Consider the following 9,814-nt stretch of genomic DNA (forward strand, 5'->3'; position numbering starts at 1 on the left):
GTGTAAGTGTAATATATTATATGCATATAATACAGTGTTAATAAATACATGTATTACTAATAAATGTGGCGTTGTGTCTTATTCCCCCTAAAAAAATCCTGTGCAGTACTTTAAGTACAACATTTTGGTGGAGAATGCGAAAGGGGGAGCAAGCATAGAATCCACAGTTATTATAAAACTGGTGTGCACACCGCCAGCTTTAGCAAGCCTGGCACTATAGGAAAAAAAGCATAAACTTTCAGTTAATTAACCAAACTCTGAAGGATATAGGAGTTTAGGTTTAAATTGTGTTATAGAGGTACATACACCCTCAGCCGTAGCAAGACTGAGATAAAGAGGAGAACTTAGTGTTTCTCACTCTGATCCGGGGAAGGATTTGTATAATTGGTGTATGAACCCTCGGTGGTAGCAGACCGAGTAATACAGAGGGAAGCTTAGCGTCTCTCCCTCTGGCCCAAAGTGGGTTAAAAACATAAGATGCAGATCTTGTTCTGTCAAACCAAACTCTGAAGGATATAGGAGTTTGGGCAGTGTAGTGTGGTTTATGTTTGTTTGTTTGTTTTAAATAATATTGTGGTAATTTCACAATTTTAAAGAAAATGTTTAAGGAATGGGACCAGGAAGGGTGGGGGCTAGTTGAAAAGCCCACCCTCCTTGCTAAATTGGTAGTGGAACAAGGCTTGTGCCCATGGAAAGAAACTGTTTATTGGAAAAAGCAGGATCGGGCCCAGGCAAGCAACAGATAGATAAACTGAAAACAGGTTGGGTACAAAAAGTTAAAACAGCACTCTCAAATCTTACAGCAGCAGTAACATCAGGAGAAGAAACATTTAAAACCCCAGAAGGGGGCAGACCTTTGGGACCCCTCTGGAGATTGGGAAGGGGGATATTTGGGTAAATTCCTCCTCCCAGGGCCAAAATGCCATTGAAACAGTTAACAACAGTGCCTGCTTCTGCCTCAGATCTCCAGGCCATGGCAAAATGGCTGGAAATTTTAAAACAGAAATTTTTTTCTAAATGGAGTGTTAACGCCCTTTTACTGAGAGAAAGGGAGGATTTACACTCACAAAAAAGGCACCACTTAATTAGCATTTGTGCAGCCCCAAGTACCAAACACACTGTGGCAGAAACTAAGCAGGTTCTGCCATGGTGGGAGCACTGTGCTAATTTGTTTCCAAGCTTCTATCTTTCAGGCTCTGAACCAAAACATCAGAAGAGCTGGTACCAGCTGAAGAGTTATAAAATACCATGGTTATAGTGTCATGACAAAGTCTGTGTTCAGTGTTCTGTGTTGCATGTTCTGTGTCTGTCTCTAGTGGTGTCCTGTGCTAGCATTGGGTCCAGAGAGAGAGGGGATACTACACTAGACAGGGTAAATGTCTTTTCCTCTCTCTACTTCCCCCATCTCCATCCAACTTATCAATCACCACTTGTGTCCAAAAGACTTTGGTCCCCAGTGCATCAGGGTTATTTTGTTTTGTCAGGTTCTCTAATAATCATTTTGTTGTTGATTTTTGTTCTTAATATATTTGTATTGTTAGTTACATTTGCTTGTATTATTATTAATTCCACACTTTCCTCTATGCACTCTGGTTCTGTTTCCCCAAGCCCTGAAGGGTAGTTCTTGGGCCCCCATGACCTGTAAGACCTTGGCCCATAATTGTATGGCCCCATCTTTCAGGTCCCCAAAAACCTCTGAAAACAACTGTTAAAAATAGGAAATTCTACAACATTTTAGCAACTAAATGTTAGTTTAAGTCCAAATCAGCTTAACCTTGCATAACAACTGTGGTACTCCTACAAAATCTTATTTGTTGTGTGTGCTTAAGAAAGTCCTGACCTCAGTGACTTTTATTGTTTAATGGCTATTGCAGCATTAAACTTGGGCCTCATTTTGTTTGTCAATGTACCCAATTATTGTAATGGTAATGGTTTTGTTGTATTTCCAATTATTATAATTATAATTGTTTACATTTGTGTTTATGTTATATCTGGTGTTTAGTCAATTGTAATGGTTTTAGTTATATTCACCTGGTTATAATTGTTTGGTTTGTTTGCAACAAATACAAAAGATTTATATGGTGACCACTCAAGAATTGTTCTTGAGAGGTCAAAAGGGGGACAATGTAGATCAATCTCTGATCATTTTCATATGACTTTACATTGTGCCTCTTCATATAACCTTGTGGTGGGTCTACCCACGTGTGACCTCTGTTTTCATGGGACTTTTTATCAAAGCCTCATTTAGAAACTTTGCATTGCCCTTGGTATAATATTATAGCCCCTAAGGATAGAATAAGATAGAAGAAAAATTTCTTTTTGCTAGCAGAAGAACAAGAGCTCTTCCCCCCCCCCCCCACTCTTAATCAATTGCCCTGTTGAATGAATGAGGTGTGAATGAGGAAGGCATGGAAGGCAGCACCTCCAAACAGCCTCAACTGTTGGAGAGGGGCTGGGAGCCAGACCCAAGGACAATAAAACGTGTCAGGTGGGCTCATTAAAGACAAGCAGACATACCGACGGCCTCACGGGTTAGAAGCAAGCACCTTCTTTTGGAAGCACCCTCTTTGCAGCATTGGGACAACACTCAAAAGAAAGCAGCACAAAAAACCAATGGACACAGAGTTTGAATCTGGTATAGATTTGCATAAGAAAAAAGCTGCTATAAAAGTGAGGTGTCTTGCAGAGGACCCCGGGTATTGTCTTGTCAACATGGGAGCATCGATCCGGATCGGCAGAAGCCCGGCTCCACCCCCTCCCCCATCTAACTCACCTGGCCAGTAAAGTTAAGGGGAGCAACTAATTGGTAACAACAAGACGGAGTGTGTTTCTGTGTGTGTGTGTGTGTGTGTGTAAGTGTAAGTGTAATATATTATATGCATATAATAGTGTTAATAAATACATGTATTACTAATAAATGTGGCGTTTTGTCTTATTCCCCCTAAAAAAATCCTGTGCAGTACTTTAAGTACAACAGAAGTACTTTTAACTCTATTTTAAACTGACTAGATTTCAAGTTCATGATCTGTCTTTGAAAACAATTTTAAACATATTTGAAAATACTTCTCTCTTTTCACTTACCCACCAGACTTTTGAACAGTAAAATTGTATTACTTTCTCCTCAAAAATATGTAATATTTGCCTTGGAATTTCTGGTTTTTATCGCTTTAGCACAGGGCTGACTAAACTCCCCAAGATCTTAAGGGTTTTGTTGGGGAGGGTTATTTCAGAAGGGGTATGGGAGAAGAGATGGGTTATGCTTGAAGACTTAAATGCAACCAGACCCCTTATTGCTATAAATGCTGCCCTCTCAATGTTCCAGTTAAATCCTTCTTAACTGTGATTGGAGAAGGCGCTTCCTGTAGGACAGTGTGCTTCATTGGCCATTGCTCCAGACTTCACCAGATCTTAATAATACTTGTTGAGTAGTCTTTTCCTGTTATTGCCTTGTCTTCAGTCAGGTCCAGAGGATTTTGCTAAATGTTGCCTCCTATTTTTCGTGGTGGTTTGGCTGCAGTTCTCACTACATAGCTTTTTTCTTCTTCATCTTCCCACGCTCTCAAGGGCATAGACATCTGCCAGTTTCCACCATTTATTTCGGTCTTGTGTTAGTCTGTTCAGGCTTCGGCTTCTTTATTATTCTTCATAATGTTTCTCTAGATCGCCCTCTTTTTCTCTTCCCAGGCGACGTCTTGGCATGGAAGTCATGTTGGTGGCATCCATAAAGTATGTCCTAAATATGTCAATTGTCATCTTCTTACTATATTTGATTATTTTGATTGGTTTGGTCTATTTAGAATTTGTGATGTTGCAAGAAACTTTTTCCAATGGACTCTGAAGATCTTCTGCAGGCATTTACTTTGGAATTAGTTGATTTTCTTACCAATTTTTGTAGATTTCCATATCTCTGCTCCATAAAAGAGGACAGACAAAATGCTGGTGTTATGAATCCGTATTTGTATCACAGCCAATCATGGTACTTTTCCAAATCTTTTCAAGTTTATGAAAGCTGTTTGCTGCTTTTGATATTTGTTGCTCGACATCTAGCTTGGTGTCACCATCACTGCACATTGTCTCCCTGGATAGATAAAATGACTTACTTCTTCTAGAATTCCTTTGTCCATTCTAATGATAACTTTTGGGATATTGATAGCCATATATTTTTGTCTTCCCCTTGTTGATGAACAAACCAATTTGTTTTGCTATATCTGCCAAAAGCTGGGTCTTTTCTTCCATTAAATGATGTGTTGAACTAAGTCAGACAAGGTCATCCAATTGTGCTTTATCATTTGCCCATAAAATGCCTCAATTTCTGTCAGGGTTCCCTCCCCACTCTGAACACTGGGATACAGATGTGGGGACCCGCATGAAAACCCCCTTCAGCTTATTTCTACCAGCTTAGGTTTAAAACTTCCCTAAGACACAAATTCCTTCCTTGCCCTTGGTATCGCTGCCACCACCAAGTGATTTACACAAACCTTCAGAGAGGGCCACTTGGAGCCTACCTCCCCCAAAATATCCCCCCAAGCCCTTACACCCCCTTTCCTGGGGAGGCTTGAGAATAATATCCTAACCAATTGGTTACAATGTGAGCACAGATCAAACCCCCTGGGTCTTTAGGACACAGAAAAACAATCAGGTTCTTAAAAGAAGTTTATTTAAAAAAAAAAATCACCTCTGTAAAATCAGGATGGAAGATAACTTTACAGGGTAACAAAAAGATTCAAAACACAGAGGATTTTCCCTCTAGGCAAAACTTTAAAGTTACAAAAACAGGGATAAACCTCTCTCTTAGCACAGGTAAAATGTACAAGCTAAAACAAAAGATAATCTAACGCATTTCCTCGCTATTACTTACTATTTCTGTAATATTAGATGCTTAGTTTAGATATGGCTTAGGGAGCTGTATTTTCCCTGCCCTGGTTCCTCGCTGACCCGGAGAGAACAAAGGAACACAAAAACAAAAACCTCCCCCCCCAGATTTGAAAGCATCTTCTCCCCTTATTGGTCCTTTTGGTCAGGTGTCAACCAGGTTATCTGCGCTTCTTAATCCTTTACAGGTAAAGGAGGGATTAACCCTTTACAGGGTAAGGAGGGATTTTATGCTACCTTTAGCTGTATGTTTATGACAGTTACCTTCTGCGATTTCTTTCCTCATGACGTAGTCAATAACCAGCGCAAACAATAGTGGGGATATAACATACCCTTGCCTTTTTCTAGTTGTCACTGCAAACCACTGGGTGATGTCATCACCATCTCTGATGGCACATTCAATATTATCAGTTATGGACCAGAATGTAGGTAGTCTTGCCTAGTGATCAGAACAGGAGTCAGATCTAGTGGGCAGAGCAGGCATCCAAGTTGGGGAACGAAGCTGAGGATGAGCACCAGAGTCAGCTAACGATTACCTAAGCCAGAGATCAAGCCAGAGTCAGAAGTCAGCGGCTGGGGTTGGAGTCAGGACCGGTAACTGATGGTTGGAGGCACAGGAACTGGAGGAGAGGCAAGGATCAGGTGCAGAGCAGGAACACAGTGGGAACAGGAGCGAAGGCAGGGGTGACACAGCAAGCAGAGCAGGAACAGGGTTGGGTGCAGGAAGCAGGGTCCAATGCAGCCGCCACAGAGGATCATCTAGTTGCTCAGACAACTTGCTGAAGCCTTCTTCAGATTGCTCCCCTGGGCAATCCCTTGGCTGAGGCTATAGTCCTACTGGCGTCTCAGCCCGCCCTGGTTTCAACAGACAGTGTGTGGAGGCCAGGATGTAAAGGCTGTCTAGGAACTCCCCGGCCTGGGTTCAAGACCTGGGATAACATACAGATTGTTGTTGATTCTCCTAATTATTTTTGCTGGTATTCCATAATATGCCATAATTTTCCAAAGACTGTCTCTGTTACACTGTCAGAACCCTTCTAGAAGTCTAGAACATTTATCACAAGAGATGCTTGCCACTCCACACTTTGTTCTTCAATATGTATGAGAACAACAATATGGTCTGTACATTATCTCAATAATGAACTTAGTTCTAAGTTGAAGGTCTATTGTTTCTTGATATGTTCTAGGATGATGTTGCACGTGCTTTTTCCAGACACAGAATAATGTGATTCTTTTCCAATTATTGCAGTTGGAAAGGGCACCCTTCTTTGGCAGGTTGACTCTAAGGCCTCTATTGCACTGTGCTGGGTTCTCTTCTTCATTCCATATTCTATCCAAAAACACAAGGAAAGGCTGGAGGGCTGTTTCATTACTTGCTTTAAGCAGCTCCCCCATAAAGTTATCCTCTCCAGCTGCTTTCCCCATTTTTTATTTTACCGATGGATTTTCTAACTTCTTCCATTGTAATAGCTCCTAAATCAATATCAATTGATATGTCTTCATCACATATTTCTAGTAGTTCACTTGAGCTTGGTCTATTTAGAACAGCCCGAAAACATTCTGCCTGTCTTTTCCTATGTTTGTTCTTCTATACTGAGTTTTTCCATTGCATCTTTAATTGGGCCTTTAATTGGGTACTGCTGAAGTTTCCTGTTAGCTGTTTGATTGTCTCCTACAAGTTTGCAAGGTCCCCTTTTTGGCTAGCATTTTCAGCCCCTGGACATTTTTATCAATATCTCTCCTTTTCTCTCTTCTAGCACTTTCTTTTACCTCTCTGTCTAGAGCTCTGTATTCCTCTTGCCACTTGTTTGTCTCTTCATGTCTTAGCATTCATGTGCTTTTGTTTACACTTTTTCTCTTTTTCAATACTTCACAAGTAGCATCGCTAATCCATTCTTCCCTTTTAGATTTTGTTATTAGAACTGTCTCTGCACTTTTTCGATAGCACTTTCTGATGTTTTCCCACAGAGTTTATGTCTTGGTTTTCTAATGGCGTTAACTGAAGAACACTGAACCTGTGAAATGCACTTTTGTTTTAGGGCTCTTAATTGTGCGCTGTTGGTGCAGGGTCTTCTTTTAACCTTTTTCATCCTCTTTAACTTGATGATCAGTTGAGCAATACAAAGATTATGGTCACTGCCAACATCTGCTTCCCTGTACGCACGTACATCTGCCAACAAGCTGCAAAACATTCTTGAAATGCAGAAGTGAGATCCATATGGTAATACCATCTGGGGAGTTCTATGTCACTATGGATTTCTTTATGAGGAAATATTGTTCCACCTATCACTAGGTTATTCATACTGCAAATTTCTACCAATCATTCATTGTTTTGGTTCAGCTCCAAACTGGCCCACAACTTTATCCAAGCCATCATGGTTATTTCCTTCCTTTCCATTAAAATATCTCTACATTCTAGAGGGAAATATTTTACATGATGGGGATTCAACAACCTCCCTTCGAAGCCTGTTCCAGAGCTAAAGTACCCTTACAGTTAGAAAGTTGTTCCCAATATTTAACGTAAATCTCCCTTGCTGCACATTAAGCTGATTATTTTTTGTGATACCTTCAGTGGACATGGTGAACAATTGATCTCCATCCTCTTTATATCAGCCCTTAACATATTTGAAAACTTATCAGGTCTCCACTCAGTCACCAGTTCTCAAGTCTAAACACGTCCAGTTTTTTTTAACCTTTCCTCATAGGTCATGTTTTCTAAACCTTTTATAATTATTGTTGCTTGCCTCTGGACTCTCCAGTTTGTCCACATCTTTCCTAAAGTATGGGGAAGGGGCAGAACTGCACGGGAAGAGGCAGAGTGAGGGCGGAAAGAGGGTGTGGGTGGGGCCTTGGGGGAAGGGGTGGGGGGGGCTAGAGTGGAGCCGGGGGTCAAGCACTCCCCGGCACTTTGAAAAGTCGGCACCCGTGGCGGGCACAGCATTATCTCCTGCAAATGTAAAACAGAGTTGTTTGAGCAATTGGCTGAACAAGAAGTAGGACTGAGTGGACTTGTAGGCTCCAAAGTTTTGCATTGTTTTGTTTTTGAGTGCAGTTATGTAACCAAGCTTTTGCTGGTTTCCTGAAGGTCTTTGGGTCTGTAAATCAATGAGACATATAGAGAAAGGGAGTGGGCCTGGGAGTCCAGAGACTTGGGTTGTATTCCCAGTTCTGCCATGAGCTTAGTTTGTACCCATGGGGTAGGCAGTTACATGCCCCGTGCCTCAGTTTCCTCTCTCTTAAAGGGCAATAATAAATAACACTTTAGCTCCCAGGAATGTTGAGAGCCTTAGCGTGTTAGGCTTTTCAAAGTGTTTTGACATTCTTGGAGGGAAAATGCTCTGGGCGTGCCAGTTAAAAACGCATGCATTTGTGACGTGTCTCATTTCACTCCAGTATAAACACCGTATTATTAGTTGAGTATTTTTATACATTTCCAAAACTCTCTGCCTTCCCCCAACATAGTAAAACCATTACAATCTGCACCCAAGAGGTGGGATGTAATTCACCTGATTAGAGATGACCTGTACAAGGCAGTGCAGTACTGCCACCCTCCATGAAGATGAGCACGGGGTGGGCAGTGTGGAGTCCCTTCACACACCCCACTGCTCTGCAGAGTGGGGCACAGTGTTAGCAATGAACAGATTGGCAAGGGTTACTGTTACGGGTAGGAGTTGTGAAAGGGCTGACCTTGCTATTTCAGCCCCTAACGAGGTATAGGGTCCATCCCATAAGCTAGAATAGCTGCCACAGAGGCAGCTATCCCCTATGGCCTCCGGAGGAGTCCCCATTACTCAGGCTTTGTGAGATGGGGTGAATTTCACCTGTCATCGTTTTCCATGCTATTAATAGAAGGTCCTGTTAAGGTGATAGCTGAGAATTGGGAGATGCAGGTTCAATTCTTTGCTCTACCACAGACATCTTGCATAAGCACAGACAAGTCACTTAGCCCAGATCTTCAAAGGTATTTAGATGTCGAACTCCCACTGATTTCACTCTGGGCTTTAGCTTCTTTGGCTCGGGTAACAAGGTAATTAGGTGCCTAAACCACCAATTTAGGTGCATAAGACCCAGTTTTGGCTACATTGTGATTTACAAAATTCCTGAGAAACACTGTATAAGTGCCTAACTTCACTCCACGCCTAAATTTTCAAGGTAAAAGTTCCCTTGGCACCCAAGTTTCTGCCACGGGGCCTGCGCACCGCTGTGTCACTCTAGGTGTGGGCGCTTATCCCTCACCGAAGCCCCAGAGTGATCCACAAACCAGGGAAGACAGATGTTAGGCTGCCTAAGTTACGTGCAGAGCTCAATGGGGTAGGCTTTGCTAAGGGGTGGCCTGTTGGACCGGATCCCATTCCAAATCTGTCCGCTGGAGCCAGTGCTCACCTTATAACTTTTACCCCAAGAGTTAGAGCACTCACCTGGGATGGAGGAGACCCAGCTTCAGTTCCTTCCTCTCTGCTAGAGGGGGAGCTGGGATTTAAACAAAGGTCTTCCACTTCTCAGGAGCATGCTCTCCCCACTGACGGATTGGAGTGCTGATGCAGAGGGCTCCCGTAGTCCCTCCTATTGAAGCTGTTCCACTGTGGAGAAATAATGACAGAGTGACTGGAGCCGGGGGGCTGAACCCTGGGTCTTCCACCTCCCAGGTGGGCGCCCTAATCACTGACCACAGTCATTCTTATTCCCACACTCACTCTCCTCTCTCTGCCCCAGGGACTGTTCCACTGTGGATAAAAACGTAAATCATTCCTGTTCGTGGATCTCCAGCAGATCTAGGAGCCTCTCTGCAGCCGGGTTTTACCCGCCTATCTCGGAGACGGGCAGGGCTTAGCAGACACCCCTGTTCTCGGCAGCTCCCATTGGCTAGCTTAGGCAGCTCCCCACCTAGCATGCTGGCTTTGGCAGCTTGCACTCTAAGGCGTCTCTCTCACCCCATTCATTG

The sequence above is a fragment of the Trachemys scripta genome, chromosome 18 (assembly GCF_013100865.1).
Source record: "Trachemys scripta elegans isolate TJP31775 chromosome 18, CAS_Tse_1.0, whole genome shotgun sequence".
NCBI classification, from domain to species: domain Eukaryota; kingdom Metazoa; phylum Chordata; order Testudines; family Emydidae; genus Trachemys; species Trachemys scripta.